This window comes from Perna viridis, chromosome 9 (assembly GCF_037379345.1).
Source record: "Perna viridis isolate PV_CMFRI_1.1 ecotype Kerala chromosome 9, ASM3737934v1, whole genome shotgun sequence".
NCBI lineage: Eukaryota > Metazoa > Mollusca > Bivalvia > Mytilida > Mytilidae > Perna > Perna viridis.
In genome coordinates this window covers 11,278,831-11,284,931 of record NC_142453.1, presented here as the reverse complement: position 1 = coordinate 11,284,931, position 6,101 = coordinate 11,278,831, and the positions used below count along the sequence as shown (strand labels likewise).

General features: G+C 31.6%; 1 pseudogene; it reads right to left on the bottom strand.

Annotated features, from left to right (window-relative positions):
* Positions 1-793: 793 nt before the first annotated feature.
* LOC148606692 (fibrinogen-like protein A) lies at positions 794-5,622 on the bottom strand (annotated as a pseudogene).
* Between the last annotated feature and the right edge of the window lie 479 nt (positions 5,623-6,101).

The window sequence follows — 6,101 nt, the reverse complement described above, 5'->3', positions numbered from 1 at the left end:
TCAAACTATTCTTCTGTAGGTTTTGATCATTATATCATGCTTATTTTCATCCAGTTCAAATGTAAAGATTTCAATGCTATTCTGCATTAGTAATATCAAATAAAATGTATTATGGTTACCATGGTTACAGATCAAAACCACGTCATCAAATCTTATGGTCATAAATAGGTGATACATATTATTCTTTATTGTCACAAAACCATAAGTCTGGTATCGTCATGTTATTTTTCCAAATTTCTTTGTTACATTTACTTGTATGGCTACATTGTACTTGATTTTTTATTCTTCGAGTACGAAAATACCTTGTTATATGAAATATTTTAGTTACTATAATTACAGACAACAATATTTTAATATTTCATTTACATGTATATCTATGGTGGCATATCATTTTCTTAACACTTTTTGGGATAACTGTGTAACAACACTGTTCACAAAATTCCTATGCAATGTTTAATTTTTAAACTTTCCCCACAGAAATGTTCCCTTGTGGTATCATCTGATATAGTCTATAACCTTAAACAAATGTTTTATGGTTGAAATTATTGTCTTATTTCAAGTTTCATCAGGTCTGTCCTGTAATTATTTCAATATGAAGCTTTGATTTCATGACGAACGATATTATCAAATACGTCCCTTTTCCAGTCAAAATTGAATAAAAGTAAATATATGTGAAAACAACGAAACTACGAAAAAAATTGAAATTAGTGTCAACTCAAATGACTAGAAACTCAATTACAATTTAGAAAAAAATGACTGTTTGGATTGTATTCTTGAATACTATTTTGATTGTTTAAATACCATAATAATCGCCTCTCGTAAAGGCATCGTTATCCCTATCACCTGTTGTGAAAGGTTGTCTGTTGTGGTAGGCCATTGCATCACCTACAATATATTAAGTACTTTTCCATAAAAAAAAAAGACACGCCAATTGATGGAGGTAATTCAAGGTTCAATGACTCTACATAAAAATGAGTTTTCTCGTCTTCGTATGTAACATGTATATATTTATGAAAATATAATAAATAAGTTTTTCATACCTACAGTTCCTCTATAACCACCAACGGCCAGTCTATAATTGCTGGCAGCATCTCCAACTCTGAACGTGGAATATTTGGCGTATCTTTTCTCTTCCTAAAATTTTCAAGATCTACCCGAAGCTGGAATTTTGCTGATTTCATCAAACGATGGATGTATTTGTTGCCTAGAGAATCCACATTTAAATATTAATGTTCTAAGAATAAAGTAGAAATATGAAAGTACTATTATCAAATATAATATCTTCACTGGATTAAAACAGAATGTGATTTGTCGAGTTGGTGAATTTAAAGTTACTGAAAACAAAAAAGTTTTAAATTTATTAATTAAGGTTTCGAAATTTAAGACAGGGAAAATTTACCACGCCAAAACTCCTTCTTTAGATTTCCGAAGCCATTCTCGTATGCATTCCATCTTCGTGCAAAATTCTCTGACCCATCAATACGCCTAATTAAGACCTATAAAGCAGTTTGAAAGGGTCCATAACAAACACTACATTAATTTTCAAACGTTGTCCGTCAATTTGTTTGGTTTTCTTCAATTGTTTTGTGTCTTTATAACGATATCAAACGTTATATATAGCTTTAACATTCAAAATTACATTGCAAATTCCAATCTTATGTGAAACTGTCTGAGATTGCATAGTCTTGCATTTTCTTGCAGCATTTTTCCAATCTTTACAAATATTAATGCCAAAAAAAGTTTTGTTGTGAACTTCCGTGTTTAATACTATCCGTTGATGGGATAAGGATATCTCACTTGACTTAAAATATGAATACTGAAAATTGATACCTGCATTATATTGTTTGTTCTTTTTTAATTTTTGTTAAAAATCGATTTTGATTTTGATTTTTTTTCGACACTGAGAGTCCCACATTAGTTATTTGGAGATTTTTTAATTATAATTTATATACATGGGTATTTTTTCAAAATAAGTCGCATTCAAGAGGTTGACCTAGAGTACAGACACAACTTTTACAAATCACTGGAACGTTTGTATTCAGCATTTTATATCAATTTCATGTTAGCATCAAAGTAACTTGGGCTGATTTAAATCTGTTTCAAATGGAAGCTTTTGGGTGAATTGAATATAATACAAATATATCACTGATTTCAAGAGTTATGTCCTTACTCTAGGTCTACCTCCTTAATGAAACAATAATAATATCTGATTTTACAGTATTCTTGACTTAAAGAAGGGAAAAGTTGTTACTCACCGTCCATCCGCCTCCATCATATTTTCATGTCGCAATAAACTTTAAACCCTGGTCCATGGTCCGGATATATTTTGTAAATACCACTTTTGTCTTTCTTTCTATTCAATTCTCCACAATCCCAAAACAAAAATTAGACAAGAAAAAAATGTATAGTGTAACTGCTACTCGTTTCGGTAAGTAAAATTTTTGATTATGGGATTTTGATATAAAATTTTCCTGCAGTTTTTTTCTCAAATTTCAATAATTGTTTGGTTCTTGTATATGAATAATTATATAATATTCTGCACATGAAAAGGATAGTTTGATAGAGTTATTGTTTAACTAACAATTCAATTAAATTTTAATTACAAAAGGAACTAAATATTTTACACCTCAATTCATAAGCTTATTGACGCAGGTTTACAGTAAATCACCTTATTTTAGTAAGCAATTTTATTTCGCTAACACATAAAAAAAGTCACTGTCTTTGAGTACATATTTTAAAAGAGTAATCAAGGGAACCTAGGTTATAGCGGTAATCAAAAGAATATAATCCAGGGACAAAGACCAGACATGGAAAACAGACATACACAACAAGGAACATAAAGTAAATAAAATCATATATACAAAGTAACAAAAGTAAATGAGCAACTCCGACTCCACTAAAAATTGGGAACATGGACCAGGTGCACCGGTAGGGTAAGCGTCCTCTGCTTTTCTAGAAACATCCGACAACTTCTCATAAAAGTCAAGTCCGGGGTAGACAAACGAGGAAAGGTAAACTATGACCCGTTGAATAAATCAGTTTTCATGGTGCTGATGGATACATCATAACGATCAGCGAGTTCATGATGACGACCATAAAACTTCCGTAGTGATGACTTCAATCGTGTAGCAACATAACCCTTTTCCAGAAGCCTATTTGTTAGAGTTCTAGCGCGATACAAAAAGTCTGCGTAGTTTCGACAAGCTCTGGCATAACGTATGAGTTGTGATATGAACACTCCATACGCAGGAGCCGAAGGGATGTTGCCACAGATGAAAGGAATGTTGACAATTCTGAATGAAAAGTCATCACATTTGTCGTAAAGTTTGGTCTATAGTTTTTCTGTAGTATCCTTTATCTCAAGTTCTTTTGGGTAGATGCGATATATCAAATCCCCGAAATTAGGATTGTTTAAAGATAATACGTCATCTATATAGCGGAAACTGAGATTGAAGGATCTAGCCACACGCTATTCTTTCTTTCTGATCAAATCAGCTATAAAGTCAGCCTCATAAGAGTGAAGAAATAGGTCAGCAAGTAAAGGAGCACAAATTGTTTCCATTGGAATGCCGACCGTTTGTTGAAAAACACGTCCAACACACTGGACAAATATGTTGTCGATTAAAAATTCCAGCATTTCGTAAACATCTTCCTCTGTATATTTGGAAGATGATTTGGAATTATTTCTTACAAAGTATGAGGAATCTCTACCAAGAACTATATACTTGAATCTAGGTGTACCATCTTTTTTGGAAAAACAACGATGTATAATGTCGGGATTTTAACTGAGTATGGGGAATAGAAGTATAAAGTGTTGAAAAATCACAGGTTTTAATGCTATTATATTCAGATAATAGTCTTGAACTGAAAATAAATGGTCGCCAAATTTGATTGACATCCTTATCCATAAACATCAAAAACATTCGTTGAAAATATATACCTGATGATTCTGACAGCTCTCCACTATTTGCAATTATGTCCAGAATTTTCTCAGCTGTTTTTCCATAGAAACAAACTCCTATTGAAAAGATTATATAATGTTTATGACATATTTACAGGCATAAGGAGAAGTCAGTTTACAAAAAAAGATCGAATGAAAAAATATGTATATTTTTTTGAAAAAAGAGTATCTTAACAGTGATCTGTAATGTACATGTATTATATAAAGAAAAAATTCTTCATAATCGTTTAGCTATTTGAATTTAATTTCTTTTTTTACTTCATTCTTTTATTCCAATTCGGCTTTGAATCATGTTTTTTTTTTTATTTTCAAAATTATCAGTTCGAAAACTGGAATTCATGAATTCATGTGTTTACATGTGTTTACATAATACTTGATTCAAATGTAAAATTCGGACTTTACCTGATCTAGTGGACCTAACAGATAATCTAGGTGTCACTTCTTTTACCAACAAGATCGACAACAACCACAAATAGTGTACGAATGAGGCAAAATGGAGAAAATCAGAAACATGCATGTCCAAACCACACCAATCTGACAATATTATTTCACTCAATGGTGCTTTCTCTATTTGAAAAGACCATTATTTGACCTCTGCATCCCTCGATTTGCTCAGTGATATTTTATATTATGTTAGAATGAATGATGTTTTTGACAGAGTTATCTGCTCTTGAAATGTTCATTTTCAGTGCATTTCAATAAAATGATAACTCAATTTACTAACATGATATGGACAATTTTGTCTTTTTTCCGTTAATTTAATGGTGCAAAAAGTCGAAAGAGTAATCAAGGGAACCAAGGTTAGAGCGGCAACCAAAAGAATGTAATCCGGTAAAAAAGACCAGACATGGAAAACAGACATACACAACAAAGAACACAAAGTAACTAAAATCACACGTACAAAGTAACAAAAGCAAATGAGCAACTCGGACTAAGTTAATTACGTTTCTAAAATGGCGGGTTTTGTCGTACTGATTCTTACAGAGATTTACATTTAACTATCAAAGAACTGCATTCATATATTTGTCGATTTATAATTGTATTATTTATGCAAAACCATTCGGTTTTATAAATAATGTTTAACTTGAAGAACGATAAAAGTTTTGTACAAAATCGTTCCACACATTGTCTCTGGTCACTGAATTTTTCTTACAAATACAAAATCGAAAAAAAATCGTTTATATGTTTGTTTACGTTTTTGTAACTTTCAGTAGATGTCAGTCACGTGTATCCCGTAAACCTTTGAAATTCCTATTCATTTCATGTATATGTAACGAAAGGTTTCTTACGAAATATTCAGATAAGTATGATTCGGAAATACCTTCGTGCGTTTCTGTTTTGATTTTTTTTCTGATTGAATATGGGTCATTTAATAACAATATGGCAAATTTCGATATGCTATACACCTGTTTCAATGTGTAACCTCTCATCGGCATCATTAGAATCAGTTAACTAAATAAATAATTGTTTTTATCTTAAATCAGGTAAACGGAAAGGAACACATACATTTTTATCTTTTACCCGTACTAATTCACTTTATATTTTGATGTAACATTCAGAATACCTATTAAAAAGAAGGTGAATTAATCAGAATTAAGTTGGGATTTATTTAAGTGTGGTATAAAATGTGTTCTCTTACTCTTAGCGGGTGAGTGGCCCATGATGTATCCGTTCCTCCTATCAAATACATCTTTCGGGAAATAATGATCAGGAAAATTGCAAAATTGTGAGACTTAAGACAGCTAATTTTGACACATATTTACAATAAGTTAATCACAGTCCACGCTATCCGAGGCAAAAAATACCGCTACACGTACGACAATACGCGTTCTCGGAACTAAACCCAGGTTACGTTATCTGATATTGCAATGAACCAACTCGATTTTTCATGTTCCGTCAGTTCATATTTTACATGGATCCAAGAAAAATATTTACAATTATGGTAAGGAACGCGGAGATTTTAACTGTAATCGGAAATTTATTATTTTATTTCAGTGCATAGAATCGTTTCCAAAATCAAAATTACTAGTTATTTATTAACAACAACAGAACAATCATTTCAAACAAAATTGTAGCTCCTGTGACATATTTCATTATGTTGCAGTCACAAAGAGATTCCATTACAAGCATATGGGCAATC